General features: G+C 42.3%; 1 protein-coding gene across 1 annotated transcript in view; it reads right to left on the bottom strand.

The window, feature by feature from the left end:
* Window positions 1-17,995, bottom strand: part of GPC6 (glypican 6) — a 795,255-nt gene that overhangs the window by 413,866 nt on the left and 363,394 nt on the right. The window lies entirely within an intron of this gene.

The following is a 17,995-nucleotide window of genomic DNA, read 5'->3' as shown; positions in this document are numbered from 1 at the left end:
AAAAAGGTGAATGTTCTGATAAATATGCAGTGATTACACTTTATTCACATAATTCACATATTCACTGGAATTGAAAATGTTTTAAAAAGAAAGAATACAATACACTGGCTTGCAAAATTTTACAATTTAAAGGGAACCTGTGATCAGAAAAAAGTTATTTATCCAACAGAAAGACACAACGTGTCCCAGAGAGCTTATTCCGATCCAACGGTTAATAATGTTTTTTCTCATGGCAGGTTCCCTTTAACTAAGTGTAGTGGTAAAGTAAAATGGATCATTATGTCCTATTCATTTAATAGGAAATTTTAATTATAACTCACAATACTATAGGTTTTTATTAAAGGTTAATACTGAAGGACAAAGGTATTCTTCCAACCTACTCAGTTAGGCCTTTGTTGGAGGAGTATAAATAATTAAATAATTATACATAGTAAACAGTCAAAAGACCTTACAGGTCAGTGTATACACTTCAACAGTACACCAAATGAGGTCATCTGAAGTAAAGACAGGTTCAAGAAAAGTCTTTTCATCAGTGTGATTTATAGAGCCGTGTTAAGGTACTTAATGGCGCTTATGATGGTGTAATAATATTGAGTTATTTTCTTAATAGTAGATAAAACCCTGCAAATTACTACTATTTCATGTTAGGCTTTCATATTTTGAGCAAACTACCAAAGGGGAGGATGATTAATGGATACTGAAAGGTCATAAAATGAAAATGCATACATGGGGACAGAGATCATTGAGCATACACATTTTATTGACTCTGTGAGTAGCCCTCAAAAAAGTTTTCATTACAGGCTATTAAAGTTTATTGGGCACAAATGATAATGTAATCAGTTTTACATAAACTAATTTTGTATCATTAAGTAACAAAGACCTTCATAAATCTATGCTAGGATTTGTTTATTTGTCCTTAGAATTGAAAAACAACAGTTAAAGCTGCTTAGTAAACTTTACATACCACTGCTATAACATTCCATATTAACCTTTAGTTATGATTCAAAGTAAAGGTATAGTCATACAAGTCTACATAAGAACATATGTAGACTTCAGACTACAATTTAGACTATTATCCTGTGGTGTTGATCGAGAGAAAGGACAAATACTCATATAAGGCTAGGTTTTCCTACTTTCCTCTAAGACAGTGTTTCTAAAGTGCTCAAGTACCCCGACAGGTCATGTTTTAAGGATTTCCTTAATCTATCACAGGTGAAATAATTATCGTCCGTTCATGACCTGTTGGGAGTATTTGATGACTGCACTTGGGAAGCACTGCTCTAAGGAATCTTCTTATTTTTAGCACACAATATGTCGGTGAAATATAGACCTTAAAGGAGTTATCTAGTTAAGAAAATGTATACCCCAACCACTGGATAAGTGTCTGATTGCGAAGGTCTGACTGCTGGAACTTCCGCAATCTCCAGACACTTATTCCGTATCCTGCGGATAGGGGATAAGTTGTTTTTCAACAGACAAACCCTTTAACTGCCAATGTACCTGAAAATATTTACCTATCTCAGCTGTACTGCAAACTGTTAAGTCTTTAAGAATATAATAGTATATTATGCTGTCAGATCTGTGACAAGTCATCACTTAGAAATAAATTCCAATTTACGATTTACTGTGTCTTTAAAATTTCATAATAGTCCAGAGAGTATAGTTATAAATGTTCAGTTATTTGTAGGATTGCTATCCTTTCAAGTGCCTTGGTTTTTCAAGATACCTTCATTACCCAAACAATCAACAATAAAAGTATGTGCCCCTTATTAGGCCCCCTGACATCTTTCCAAGCACCTACTTTAGTGTTTATATAGAGATGTTACTTTCCCTATTAGTCTTCTGGAATATTTTAGCTGAGATTTAACGGCTTTATACTCTAGTAGTAGAAATGATCTGCTTATATGAATAAAAAGCCAAAACATGGACTGTAACTTATTTAAAATGGTTCAATAATGGTCGATGTTGTTGACAATATTAACCACTTTTTCTCTTTGAGACCATTGGAAAAACATAAATAACCATTGGAAAAAATATTGGGTGCATGCTCGACTCTGTTTTTACTAATAGTGGGGTTCCCAGAGGTCTGATCCCCACATACTTTCATAACCTGATTGTTGTGTTATAAAAATGCATTGTCACAGGAAAACCTCTACAACCTGTAACCATGTAAATGCTATGTAATCTATCATCATGTTACTGAAGAGAAGGAGCTGATTAGATTGACATATTTCTTTGTGGGAAAATCTTGTTGCGTAAATCAGCCAAACCAGGATCCAAAAGAAAAAGGTCCCATCTATTTCCCTTTGAAACAACAATGAAATTTGGTAAGCATGAACAATTTTCTGTCACCATGAAAATACTATATTATCTATCTGTGTCATGATATAGAGCAGGAGTGAATAGAGAAAAAGGGAGGGAATTGGATGGAGCGCTTCTGCTAGAAATGATGGGACTCAGAACGCCACGGTAGAACAGGACGATATTTATTGAAAGATTTTGGACAGCGCGTTCTGGCGCAGGCACACGCCTTCCTTAGGTCCACAAAACAATCACTGAAATGGTAATAACTATAAATAAAAGGTACACATAAATGTAATTTCTCATAATATAATGAAAACATGGTGAGGTAAAGTCAAGTAGAGCAAGGGAAAAGGATGGCAGAAAGGAGGGAAGGGCTATGATAAAAATTTTGCATGGAGTGCTAGAGGGGAGGGGAGTGGGCAGGTGATTTATCTGCAACTCTCCAAGAAAGTGCTTGTATGGGGAAAAAGCAGAAAAGCATGCAGAAAACATATATAAAACATTTAAAAGCTTAATAATGCATTAGTCCACATGAAAAGTGTGTATAAAAAAGGAGTCCCAGAATGCAGTCCACAATTCCAATTACAATCCATGGGGTCATATATTTATGGAGGGGCCACATATATATGGGGACAATGGAAGACTTGAGATCCAAATTGATGAATCCACAGTCACATAAAAAACCAAAATGCACATATGTGACCAGAAGGTATATCCACATGTCTGACCTGAAAGGGAAAGTTGCTGATGTACTTACAGTTGGTGCGTCCTGGGGTTTGTGGCTGTGCTGTTAGTGGCATGGCCATCTAGGGCACAGCCTGCTAGGTTATATAGGGGAGTCACAGGGAACTCCGGAAATGCGCATTGCGCAACTTCCAGTACGGCGTGCGGCAGCTGTGGGAGCTGCGCAGTCGGGCCGGGTGGGGCGTGTGTGTTGCGCATACACGTTGCCGACGTGATGATGTTGTATGAGACAATACAGTATGTGGAATGGAGGGTGCAGTGTGGTTTCTGGAGGGATGAGTTGTCTGTATGTGTCTGAAGGGGCCATATGAATGGGGAGAGTAGGAAAAAATAATGGAGAGATGGAAAAAAGTAGGGAGGAAAATATAGAGAATGGAAATGATGAAGATGTTTATGAGCTGGAAGGGAAACTGGGTAGGTGAATGAAGGATCAGAATGAAATGAAAAGAAACGGAAATAGAAAAATAGAATAGGAAAAAAGTGGGGAAAAAAGAAAAAGAAATTAGAATAGAAAAAATGGAGATGAAAATAGAAAAAATTGAAAAGTGTTAAATGAAATGAGAGTGAAAAATGAGAAATGGAAAAATGAAAATGAAAGTGAAATGGAAAAATATTCAAGGCAAATGAAGAGGATGGTGAACAAAATGTAAAAAATATAAAAAGAATGGCAAAAAAAATAAAAAAATGAAAATAAAAGTGATAATGCAAGAGAATGTGAGGTGAAAACTGAAATAAAAAATGGAACTGTGGAAAGTAAATGAGTGAAGAAAAAGAAGGGATATGTGGGAGAGGGGGGCCGTATACAGAATATACAGCTATCTATAGATAGCTGTATATAGTGTATACAGAAAAGGAGATCCCCTTACCTCCCTCGCTCCCTGTCTGGTCTGTGTAGCTCCGCCTCCTAGTGATGACATCATTAGGCACGGAGCTACAAACAGGTGGCAGAGTGGCTAGTATGAGGCTCTGTTCACATTGTACATTTTGTATTATGTGAACAGACCCTTCATGCAGTGTCTTTCCAGACAGGGAGACTCCAGCTGTTGCTAAACTACAACTCCCAGCATGCCCAGACAGCCAGAGGCTGTCCTGGCATGCTGGAAGTTGTAGTTTTGCAACAATTGGAGTCTCTCTGTTTGGAAAAACATTGCATTATGGGCACTACCCAGTGAAGAGCGCGAAAAATGTACTAACATACTTTTTTCTTCTCATTTCAGATCCATGTAGAGGATTGTGGCGGATTCAGTTGATTAGTGGGGATTAATTAGATTTTTTTTCTTTTAATAAAATGGCTAACAAGGGCTGTGGTGGGGGTGTTTTTAAAATAAAATAATTTTTTCAATGTGTCGTGTTTTTTTTTTATTGAATTTAAAATTTGACGGAATCCATTACTAAGCCAGGGCTTAATGTTAGCTCCAAAAAAGGATATTGTTAACCGGGTAATTATTACCCCCGTACCCACAGCCACAGGGGTGCCGGGAAGAGCTGGTACCAATAGGCCTGGAATGTCAAAAATGGTGCTCCTGAGCCTAGGTGGTAACAAGCTGCCATTATTTAGGCTGGGGAGGGCCAGAACCAATGGTCCTCGCCCACACAGGTAATGTCAGGCAGTTGCTGCTTGGTTGGTATCTGGCTGAGAATAAAAATACGGGGAACCCTATGCGTTTTTTCCATAAATAAATAAATAAATTAAAAAAAAAGAAAAAAAATTGTTCATCCGCAGTAATTCACCGAATCAGCCGCAATCCTCTGCATATACGGATCTGAAATGAGAAGAAAAAGGAAACGCAAAAAATGGGTTATGACATTTTTGGTGATCTCCGCTGGTGAGAGCGCCCATAGTGCAATGTCTTCCTTTGGCTGTCTGGTCATGCTGGGAGTTGTAGTGTAGCAACAGCTGGAGTCTCCCTTTCTGGGAAGACACTGGCAGAAGGTTCTGTTCACATTGTACAAAACATACAACGTGAACAGAGCCTCATACTTGCCACTCTGCCTCCCGTCTGTATCTCCGCCCTCTAATCATATAATCACTAGGGGGCAGAGCTACACAGACCTGACAGGGAGCGAGGGAGGTAAGCGGTCCTCGTCTTCTGTATACAGTATATACAACTATCTTTAGATAGTTGTATATCCTGTATACTGCCCAATGGGGCTATAGGAGCAGGGAGTTCTGTCAGTATAGTGACAGGATTCCCAGATCCTGTATAGTAAACACGGGTACACTATGCACCCCTGTATACTATAGGGCAGGCAGAGGTGAGTAGTAATGCTGTACATCATCTCCTTACACTCTGTGGACCGGGCGCTCAGCATCTGACCCACAGAGTGGTAACCTAAAGGCAGTGAAAAAAACTGCCACAGGGTACAAAGTTGGCTGTTTCTACACACCAGAAAAAATGCCAGTTTCTGGCATTTTAACTGGCGTTTTTTTAGGTGTAAAAAATAAACAAAAACAAGTGGGAACCTAGCTTTACCCTCCCATCAGCCATTAGCTAAACCTAAATGACTTTCGCTGTTTCATGTGGTAATACAAAATCTCTGTTGACTGATAACAAACATATTGTGAATTATAAAAATATTTGTTTATTATTTATTAATTTATTTATGTGTTGCTTTACTAATAAGCAAAGGATATCCAAAAGTAAAGGTGCACTTTAAAGGTCTTATTTTCTTTATACAACTGTAAATGCTCTAAAACCAGTAAGCTTTGCAAAAATTCCTTGTTCTAAATAAGTAGTAGAGCAGATCAAAATCATTGACACAGATAAGGTTTGACAGGACAGCAATTCCCATTGCCTACCTCATACAATTCAGTACATCTCACTCTTTTTTATTTCTCTCCCGGAGGCACTCCAAAAACTCTCAAAATCCTTTTACTTGGAAATCAGGTCTCCCAGAGGTAGATGAATGACTTTTGCACGTCCTTAATATGTAGTTCAACTAATCTTGTTACATCTCATTGACAGTGTAACAAGAATTGAATGTCATATTGCAAAGAGGACAAGAGGACAAAGTAATTACCACTAGAACTATACTTCAATCAATGCGCTACTTAATACATTTCAAAGACATTTTAATTGAGTGTATGTAGAGTAACTGTTAATTAAGATTTTATTGGTGGAGCATTGAAAGCATCTATTTCTTCTTGTGTGTTCTTGAAATTATTCTTAAAACCCAACAATATTCAGTCCATTATCAGAAAAACAGTGGGACACCGCTATCTGTATGGTAAATGATGGTCATCTAATCCAACTCTCTAACACACTATGGGGGACATTTATCAATGTTTGCTTATGCATTCCATTTTTTCCTTGCAATTTTTTTGCTTACGTGGGACTTATTTATCTACTGGTTTGCTTCGCTAGTGACTTTTTCTGCTCCATGGTTGAGCTGGAGTACATTTGGTGGTGTTTTTCATGTAATGCGACTTTCACACATGATAAATCTCTGACCACTGCAAGTTCAAAATTACTTTTTGCTTTGGTAAGCAATTTTTCCTTTTTTTGCCCAGCGAGCTTGAAGATCAAAAAGTCTCAGAAAAAAAGGTAAGCACATGTGCAACTTTTTTGCGACAATTATAAGCAAAAAAAAGCAGCACTAAATGCTTTGATAAATGTCCCCCTATATGCCTAGGATTCAACACATCTACAATGTATACATTGTAAATAGTGATGAGCAGCAGGGGCCATATTCAAATTTGCAATATTTCACAAATATATTGAGGATTATTCATCCTATGTTTACGAAATTTGCATATTTGCTATGTTCATTCACTTTTTTTCCCATGCGAAAATTTGCATGGAAAAGTCGCATAAAAATTTGCATGTGAAAAAAAAACAAATATTCGTCATTACAAATATTCAGCACTATATTCTAAATATTTGCGAAATCGCGAAGTGCCGATATTAGCAATAAAAATTTGCATTGCGAATTCATGCTCAACAGTAATTGTAAAAGCAAGGGGAATAACAAGATAAAATGTCCAGCTGTCAACAAATATTCATGAATAGATTCAAACCTTAAAGATGCATAATTTAGTAGTTTTAACCATACGCTGAATAGCTTGCAATGTTAATCTTACCTACACCACTGATCATCACTGAATATTATTGGTCTTTCTATGTATGTGACAAAGAAAAACAGGAATAAGAAGAAAATCATTGTCCATGTTACCCAAACTTTCACGATCAACATGACTAAAATGGGCCTTCCATCAAACAACACTTCTCATGTGTCTACAGGATTGCTGGAGCCTCCATGCTTGGAAGCAAACCAATCATAAGAACTTGATCAGGAGAGTGACTGGAAACAAGACAGGAATAACTTTAGCGCTGGACAGATGGGATTTTTACTTTCGTGGTTCTGCCAATTCCATCCGTCCAGCGCCAAAGTTATTCCTGTCTTGCTACGCATCATATCTACTCCAGGAAGGCTGCGGATGATACGTTTATATCCAATGTGCTCTCCATTGTTGTATGTGAGTTCACACAACCTGTTCTGGTAAGCGGCTGTTCGTTCCCCTTACTCTGCCATCTCTAGATGCTACGGAGCGCTTTGCGCTTTCTTTCATTTTTTCAAATCATAAGAACTTGGCACTTAGATCTGCCCAGTCGTCAGGCATTTGCACTACCACTTCATTTAACTTCATGAGACTATAATAGGTTTGTAAAGCATTTGGCAATATCCATTGGTCACATAGGATTAAATGGAGCAGTAATGCACAATGCTCAACTATCATCCACTCCATCTAAATAGGGTTTTTGTGACCAACAATACGACACTTATCATTCAACCTGTCGGTAGGTGATAAGTATTATTTAAAAAAATAAAATGCTTCAAAAGATCATTTCTTTTGCTTAACCAGTATATTGGGTCTGTATTCCATGCAACTGGGATCCAGAAAAGGTTTCTGTGATATCTATAGATTGAACTTTTCCCATAATAACCATAACCATTTGTGTACAGCTGAGGTACAATAAATAGCATTAGAAAATCTTTTAAAGGCTGACATACACATTCAAGCTGCACCTTAAAAGAGGAATTGGACATCGTTCAGACAGACATTTAGCTTTGGTACACACCCTGGCGGCAAGGAGACTTGATGTTAACAAAAAAGTTATGTTCCTAAGAAAAATGAATTGCCAAAGTTTGATGATGATTCAAGAATTTCTGCTAAATTGAGGCCATAGAATATAGATTAGGAAAGTATTTAATAATTAATCAAGTCTGTCAAAGAGACGAGATTCATTTCCCAGTACACAAAATGAGCCTGAAAAACATTTATCTTCCACAACACTACAAGCTTAACAGCTTTAAGATACTGCAATAACTGTGATTCAGGTGAAGCAACATAAACTTGCTCTGAATATTAAATCAAGTCTTACAGCAATATCATCAGTACTGTTGAAACCTGCAGAGATCGTGTCACATTCTACATCCAGAGAGATATTTCCAACCTTTTAAGATGTGGCAGTTTGCATTTAGTATTGCCATCAATTATGATCTGGATATCTAAGAATATGTGAACAAGTAAGTCTATGCAGGTATCAGACCATATAGAAAAATGATTTTTGTAGATAGGGCAGTTATATATAAATTATGGAGCAGTCTATTTTATGACATATAAAGTAAGTAATTCAACGTATGAGCTGATATTTTCTCATTTCTTCCTTGTGATAAACTAGAAAGCAATATATGGCTGTATGGTGAAATTCACATCAGCATGAGTTTTATTCTCATGTTTACTTGTATGTGCTTGATCATCTGATCACCTACCATACCTACTTAAAGATAGCTGTTTATATTAAGCATAGTGTAGAATGTATTTTATTTCAGTTTCTTAATTTAGATTGAAAATGAATTTATTATGTTGAACAAGCTGCCCTGTATGCCTATATCACTGTAGTACTATATAAACATTTGGATGTGTAGTCTGTGTCAGTATGTAAGATTATATGTCATGAAAGGCAGGGAACAGTGTAGTCCTAATCTCACATCAATCACTATCACTACCTTCTTGGATGATCCGCATAAAAAGTTGCCACCTACTGGGCAATGGTCCCTACACTCACTGTGGTGCACAGGGCACTAAGGGGAGGGTCACACAGGCTGGGTCAACAACAAACGGACATACCAAGAACAGAATCAGAATGCAAATGAAGAGACCAGAAACAGGCCAGGGGGTCAGAACAAGCAAGAAGATGCAGTACCAAATGAGAACCAGAATCAACGTAATATGAGCAGGGGTCAAACCAGGAGAATTAGTTTAAAGTCCAAATCAGCAGGCAAGAGGCAAGGTCAGAAGGGCAGGCAGTAGTCAGGGTCCAGGAACACAGATATACAGTATAACACTAGTGAGGGACAGACCATAATCACAGGTACCTGAGCGGCCACACCTTTAAATGTCCCACTGTCATGAAGTGTGCGCCCCAGTGCCAAAGATGATTGACCTGATCTGAGCAAGACCATGTGAGACACCGCAAGCAGCACCTGGAGCAAGGGCAGGCTACTCCCCACAATAAAACTCATTAAAAACACTTTATTTCTGCATGCAAACAGGGAAAGCTGTGATCTTTGACATACTTCATCCACTATATATCTAAACCCAGAATGAGCAGGTATTAATACAATAAAATAGAAGTTATACTGCTTCTTTTAATGCAAAACTATACACAATTACCAGTCATAACAAAATACACTTACAGGGCAAGTAAAATACAATTATTATCACAAATGTGCTGTCAAGGAGTTAGATGAATTAGGCAGTAAATGAATAGTCAGTTTTTAAACTTTGGTTGGAAATGGAAAAATGGACAAACGTATTGGTTACATGACTGGATCAGAGAATCTCGTAAAGATTAGGCCTTGCAGGGTGAGTAGCACCTATAAAAAAAATTCCATGTATGGACAACCAGTGATATAGTAACAGGGTCATGGGTGTCCATGACAAGTAGAGAAGGCTAACCGTAACCGAGCTTGTCTAATCCAACAAAGTTAAATGCTGGCTAAGTTACAAAGCTAACAATAAAATATTATATAACCTAATACACTTACAGGTCAAGGACACCACAGCAATTTGGAAGAAAATAGATGAGCCCAAACCACAGCTGAAAACTACCAAATGTAAACTTTTCTACTTTGCTGTTATACTGTAATTCATTTGTAAAACATTCATACTAATGCACAAATGCCTAGAACAATCATACAACCAGGTATTTCCTTTAATGTTGAGGCATATATATGTTGCAATAAGCCGAACTGCTTTAAGATGTTTTGATGAGTCCTACAGTTCCACAGTAATGTAACTCTAATTTGTACACCGGACCTTTTCAAACTACGTCTCTATTTCACCAAAGGCAATATAACAGGGCATAGCACAGTAGCGCCTTATTGTATATAAGCGCAATCCTTTATAAAAACACATAAACATCAAGTATCACATTTCTTCAGCGGCACACCACACACATCAATCATTGCCCAGGGGCATGGCTACTATTGTAGCAGTGTGTTACTTGAAGCTCGTGTTTCTTTTAATGGCTGTGACCTCTTTATAAAGAATAATGCACCCTGCCAGATTTCAAAAATTGTTTGGGAATGGTTTAAGCAACATGACAAAGAGTTGAAAGTCAACATGTTCTTTTTTCTAATCCGTTTCTGTTTTCTGATTATATTCTTTTTCATTTAATTGTTTGTACACTATTGTACATAATTGTTTTATGCACAGTGGCTTGATAAAAACTGCAATATTTCAGGATTATTTCAAAATATAGAGAGCAAAAAAGAAAAAAATATCTTAAAAATAAAAAACATTAAAACATGAATTTAAACAATAGGTTACCTTTAAATGATCTGCTGCACAACATTAGCTACTGCTATTGTTATAGCCAAACGATGCATGCTATCCCCAGTGATGGTATAGGCTCAGGAGCTGACAATGGCCAGGATCAGAAATAACTCTGATGTCAACCAGGCCACTTAGCCACCTTAGATGTAATCAATGAGGTTTGCTCCTATCCCTGGGTGTTGTTGGGTTGTCACAGCAGCCTATGGCCTAATGCAGACTCCAAGTCTGTTATCTTAGTACACCTATTAGGCCCCCAGTAATGCAAAATAACTGCATAGTAAACCTTGTTAAAAGGAACTTAATGCAATAATTGCAATTTTTTCTTCTTTCTGCCACCCAATTTTTTTTTATAAAAAGCAATCAAAAAGTTGAACGTATTCCAAAATACTAATAATGATGTCAATTAATTCAAAAGACAAACCCTCAACACCTGACAGCTGAGGAAGGCCTGCTGTGCCAAAATGCATTCTGTCTGTACCTATTCTGTGACCAGATGTGAATAATCACTACTTTCTTACATCATTGTTGGTAAGTGTTAGGATCTACTGTATACTGCAATTTTGGCTTTGATGCAACCATGTGCACCACCACCAGCACCATTGTGCTGACACTTCTTCAATCTTTACCCCATAAATGGACACATTGTGGGGTAAACATTACCTTATTAACATACTTCATAAGAAAATGTTGTTTCCTTTTTATAGAAATCATGGCTTATAAAAATGACCAGTAGGGGTCCCCATGCCATCCACAACATACAGTTATCCGGGGACTAGCACTCCTCTATGCTCACTCCTGTCTTATCAGACTGCAGCATTAAATCAGAGAGGAGGGGATTACAGAGCAGCCTGCAGTGATTGGATGAAGAGACCCAGCTCTGCACAGCAAACTCAAAAAACTCGAAAATGAGTTATACAGAGTGAGGACACAGCCCCTCCATAGCACAGAATGGCAAACCAAAGAGGGCAACAGAAAGAAGGTGAGAGAAATATAGGCACTAAACACATAACATTTACATGTACATGATCAGGAACTGAGTAACATATAACATTTTTGGTGGGATATTGTCACGATTCGGCTGGCAGGAGGTGGATCCTCTGTGCCAGAGAGGGATTGGCGTGGACCGTGCTAGTGGACCGGTTCTAAGTTGCTACTGGTATTCACCAGAGCCCGCCGCAAAGCGGGATGGTCTTGCAGCGGCGGTAGCAACCAGGTCGTATCCACTAGCAACGGCTCAACCTCTCTGACTGCTGAAGATAGGCGCGGTACAAGGGAGTAGACAAGAGCAAGGTCGGACGTAGCAGAAGGTCGGGGCAGGCAGCAAGGATCGTAGTCAGGGGCAACGGCAGGAGGTCTGGAACACAGGCTAGGAACACACAAGGAAACGCTTTCACTGGCACAATGGCAACAAGATCCGGCGAGGGAGTGCAGGGGAAGTGAGGCATAAATAGGGAGTGCACAGGTGAACACACTGATTAAGCCAACTGCGCCAATCAGTGGCGCAGTGGCCCTTTAAATCGCAGAGACCCGGCGCGCGCGCGCCCTAAGGAGCGGGGCCGCGCGCGCCGGGACAGGACCGACGGAGAGCGAGTCAGGTACGGGAGCCGGGGTGCGCATCGCGAGCGGGCGCCACTCGCATCGCGAATCGCATCCCGGCTGGGAGAGGTATCGCAGCGCACCCAGTCAGCAGATCTGACCGGGGCGCTGCAATTGCGAGGATGTTGCGAGCGCTCCGGGGAGGAGCGGGGACCCGGAGCGCTCGGCGTAACAGTACCCCCCCCCCTTGGGTCTCCCCCTCTTCTTGGAGCCTGAGAACCTGAGGACCAGACTTTTGTCTAGGATGTTGTCCTCAGGTTCCCAGGATCTCTCTTCTGGACCACAGCCCTCCCAATCTACCAAGAAAAATCTTTTTCCTTTGACCGTCTTGGAGGCCAATATCTCCTTCACGGAGAAGATGTCAGAAGAACCGGAAACAGGAGTGGGAGAAACAAGTTTGGGAGAGAAACGGTTGATGATGAGTGGTTTAAGGAGAGAGACATGGAAGGCATTGGGAATACGAAGAGAATGAGGAAGAAGAAGTTTGTAAGAGACAGGATTAATCTGGCACAAGACTTTGAAAGGACCAAGATAGCATGGTCCCAGTTTGTAACTGGGGACACGAAAGCGGACATATTTAGCGGAGAGCCATACCTTGTCTCCAGGAGCAAAAATGGGTGGAGTTCTTCTTTTCTTATCGGCAAACCTTTTCATGCGGGATGAAGCCTGTAAAAGAGAATTTTGGGTCTCTTTCCATATGGTGGAAAGATCACGAGTCACTTCATCCACAGCGGGCAAACCAGAGGGCAAGGGAGTAGGGAGGGGGGGGAAGAGGGTGACGGCCTTACACCACGAAAAATGGGGATTTAGCAGAAGATTCAGAGACTCTGAAGTTGTATGAGAATTCGGCCCATGGTAGAAGATCTGCCCAGTCATCCTGGCGGGAGGAAACAAAATGCCGTAAATAGTCACCCAGGACCTGGTTAATTCTTTCTACTTGCCCATTGGATTGAGGATGATAAGCAGAAGAGAAGTTTAATTTAATCTTGACTTGTTTGCAGAGAGCCCTCCAGAATTTAGACACGAGTTGGACGCCTCTATCCGAGACGATCTGCGTGGGCAAACCGTGAAGACGAAAAATGTGTACAAAAAATTGTTTTGCCAACTGAGGCGCTGAAGGAAGACCAGGAAGAGGAATAAAATGTGCCATCTTGGAAAATCGATCAACGACCAGCCAAACAACAGTGTTGCCACGGGATGGGGGTAGGTCTGTAATAAAGTCCATACCAATCAGAGACCAAGGCTGTTCGGGGACAGGCAGAGGATGAAGGAGACCAGCAGGTTTCTGGCGAGGAGTCTTATCCCGGGCACAGACAGTACAGGCCCACACAAAATCAACAACATCCGTCTCCAGAGTCGGCCACCAATAGAAACGAGAGATGAGTTGCAAGGACTTTTTGATGCCCGCATGGCCTGCGAGGTGGGAGGAGTGACCCCATTTGAGAATCCCGAGACGTTGGCGTGGAGAAACGAAGGTCTTCCCTGGAGGAGTTTGCCTGATGGAGGCTGGAGAAGTGGAGATCAGACAGTCAGGAGGAATGATGTGTTGCGGAGAGACCTCTACTTCCGAGGCATCCGAGGAACGAGAGAGAGCATCGGCCCTAATGTTCTTGTCGGCAGGGCGAAAATGAATTTCAAAGTTAAAACGGGCAAAGAACAACGACCACCTGGCCTGGCGAGGGTTCAGCCGTTGGGCAGACTGGAGATAGGAGAGATTCTTGTGATCGGTGTAAATGATAACTGGAAATTTTGATCCCTCCAGCAGATGCCTCCATTCCTCAAGTGCCAATTTAATGGCCAGTAGTTCTCGATCCCCGATGGAGTAGTTTCTCTCCGCCGGAGAGAAGGTCCTAGAAAAAAAACCACAAGTAACAGCATGCCCGGAAGAATTTTTTTGTAGAAGGACCGCTCCAGCTCCCACTGAGGAGGCATCTACCTCCAATAGGAAGGGTTTAGATGGGTCAGGTCTGGAGAGCACGGGAGCAGAAGAAAAGGCAGACTTGAGCCGTTTAAATGCGTCTTCCGCTTGGGGAGACCAGGACTTGGGATTGGCATTCTTCTTGGTTAAAGCCACGATAGGAGCCACAATAGTGGAAAAGTGTGGAATAAATTGTCTGTAATAATTGGCGAACCCCAAAAAACGTTGGATAGCACGGAGTCCGGAGGGGCGTGGCCAATCTAAGATGGCAGAGAGTTTATCCGGGTCCATTTGTAATCCCTGACCAGAGACCAAGTATCCTAGGAAAGGAAGAGATTGACATTCAAACAGACATTTCTCCATTTTGGCATAAAGTTGATTGTCTCGAAGTCTCTGAAGAACCATGCGGACATGCTGGCGGTGTTCTTCTAAGTTGGCAGAAAAAATCAGAATATCGTCCAGATACACAACAACACAGGAATACAAGAGATCACGAAAAATTTCATTAACAAAGTCTTGGAAGACGGCAGGGGCGTTGCACAGGCCAAAGGGCATGACCAGATACTCAAAGTGTCCATCTCTGGTGTTAAATGCAGTTTTCCATTCGTCCCCCTTCCTGATGCGGATGAGATTATAAGCACCTCTTAAGTCCAGTTTGGTAAAGATGTGGGCACCTTGAAGGCGATCAAAGAGTTCTGAGATAAGAGGTAGGGGGTAGCGGTTTTTTACCGTGATTTTATTAAGTCCGCGGTAATCAATGCAAGGACGTAGGGAGCCATCTTTTTTGGACACAAAAAAAAATCCAGCTCCGGCAGGAGAGGAGGATTTGCGGATAAACCCCTTTTTTAAATTTTCCTGGATGTATTCAGACATAGCAAGAGTCTCTGGGGCGGACAGAGGATAAATTCTGCCCCGGGGTGGAGTAGTGCCCGGGAGGAGGTCAATAGGACAGTCATAAGGCCTGTGAGGAGGTAAAGTCTCAGCTTGCTTTTTGCAAAACACGTCAGCATAGTCCATATAAGCCTTAGGGAGACCGGTTACAGGGGGAACCACAGGGTCACGGCAGGGAGTACTGGGAAGCGGTTTAAGACAGTCCTTGAGACAAGAAGTACCCCAGCTCTTGATCTCTCCTGTGGACCAATCAAGGGTTGGGGAATGGCGTTGAAGCCACGGTAATCCAAGGAGAATTTTGGAAGTGCAATTGGAGAGGACCAAAAACTCAATTTTTTCGTGATGAGGTCCGATGCACATTAGGAGGGGTTTCCGTGCGGTAACGCACGGTACAGTCCAATCTTTCATTGTTAACACAATTGATGTAGAGGGGTCTGGCGAGACTGGTCACCAGGATGTTGAACCTGTTGATGAGAGAGGCCAAAATAAAGTTTCCTGCAGATCCGGAATCCAAGAAGGCCATAGTAGAGAAGGAGAAGGTAGAGGCAGATATCCGCACAGGCACAGTAAGGCGTGGAGAAGCAGAGTTGACATCAAGAACTGTCTCACCTTTGTGCGGAGTCAGCGTACGTCTTTCCAGGCGGGGAGGACGGATAGGACAATCCTTCAGGAAGTGTTCGGTACCGGCACAGTACAGGCAAAGATTCTCCATGCGGCGTCGTGTCCTCTCTTGAGGTGTCAAGCGAGACCGGTCAACTTGCATAGCCTCCACGGCGGGAGGCACAGGAACGGATTGCAAAGGACCAGAGGAGAGAGGAGCCGGGGAGAAAAAACGCCTCGTGCGAACAAAGTCCATATCCTGGCGGAGCTCCTGACGCCTTTCGGAAAAACGCATGTCAATGCGAGTGGCTAGATGAATAAGTTCATGCAGGTTAGCAGGAATTTCTCGTGCGGCCAGAACATCTTTAATGTTGCTGGATAGGCCTTTTTTAAAGGTCGCGCAGAGGGCCTCATTATTCCAGGATAATTCGGAAGCAAGAGTACGGAATTGGATGGCGTACTCGCCAACGGAAGAATTACCCTGGACCAGGTTCAGCAGGGCAGTCTCAGCAGAAGAGGCTCGGGCAGGTTCCTCGAAGACACTTCGAATTTCCGAGAAGAAGGAGTGTACAGAGGCAGTGACGGGGTCATTGCGGTCCCAGAGCGGTGTGGCCCATGACAGAGCTTTCCCAGACAGAAGGCTGACTACGAAAGCCACTTTAGACCTTTCAGTAGGAAACTGGTCCAACATCATCTCCAAGTGCAGGGAACATTGTGAAAGAAAGCCACGGCAAAACTTAGAGTCCCCATCAAATTTATCCGGCAAGGATAGTCGTAGGCCAGAAGCGGCCACTCGCTGCGGAGGAGGTGCAGGAGCTGGCGGAGGAGATGATTGCTGAAGCTGTGGTAGTAGCTGCTGTAGCATCACGGTCAGTTGAGACAGCTGGTGGCCTTGTTGCGCTATCTGTTGCGACTGCTGGGCGACCACCGTGGTGAGGTCGGCGACAACTGGCAGTGAAACTTCAGCGGGATCCATGGCCGGATCTACTGTCACGATTCGGCTGGCAGGAGGTGGATCCTCTGTGCCAGAGAGGGATTGGCGTGGACCATGCTAGTGGACCGGTTCTAAGTTGCTACTGGTATTCACCAGAGCCCGCCGCAAAGCGGGATGGTCTTACAGCGGCGGTAGCAACCAGGTCGTATCCACTAGCAATGGCTCAACCTCTCTGACTGCTGAAGATAGGCGCGGTACAAGGGAGTAGACAAGAGCAAGGTCGGACGTAGCAGAAGGTCGGGGCAGGCAGCAAGGATCGTAGTCAGGGGCAACGGCAGGAGGTCTGGAACACAGGCTAGGAACACACAAGGAAACGCTTTCACTGGCACAATGGCAACAAGATCCGGCGAGGGAGTGCAGGGGAAGTGAGGCATAAATAGGGAGTGCACAGGTGAACACACTGATTAAGCCAACTGCGCCAATCAGTGGCGCAGTGGCCCTTTAAATCGCAGAGACCCGGCGCGCGCGCGCCCTAAGGAGCGGGGCCGCGCGCGCCGGGACAGGACCGACGGAGAGCGAGTAAGGTACGGGAGCCGGGGTGCGCATCGCGAGCGGGCGCCACTCGCATCGCGAATCGCATCCCGGCTGGGAGAGGTATCGCAGCGCACCCGGTCAGCAGATCTGACCGGGGCGCTGCAATTGCGAGGATGTTGCGAGCGCTCCGGGGAGGAGCGGGGACCCGGAGCGCTCGGCGTAACAGATATAATTGGTACTCTTTAAGGGCACAGCCCAGTTTGGCCCAAACAATTTACATTTGTTCATCCTCACCTTTTAAGAGCCATAATTCTTTTATTTTTGCATCCCCAGACTTATGTGAGGGTTTGTTTTCTGCATGACCAATTGCCATTTGTAATGATAACTTTAGGCTAAAATTCCACTTGGTTTTTTTTCTGGCAGTTTTTGGATATCTGCCACTGTAGTTTTTGAACCAAAGTCAGAAGTGGATCCATAAGGGTGGAGAAGTATAAGTTCTTCCTTTATCTGTTCTATTCCTTTTAAATCCACTTCTGGCTTTAGCTCAAAAACTGCAGTGACAGATCTCCAAAAACTGCCGGAAAAAAAAACAAGTGGAAACTTAGCCTTAATTTTAAAGTAGAATTTTAGG

This window comes from Hyla sarda, chromosome 2 (genome assembly GCF_029499605.1).
Source record: "Hyla sarda isolate aHylSar1 chromosome 2, aHylSar1.hap1, whole genome shotgun sequence".
Taxonomy (NCBI): Eukaryota; Metazoa; Chordata; class Amphibia; order Anura; family Hylidae; genus Hyla; species Hyla sarda.
Note: the sequence above shows the minus strand (reverse complement) of the source record. Positions and strands in the feature narration are given on the sequence as shown.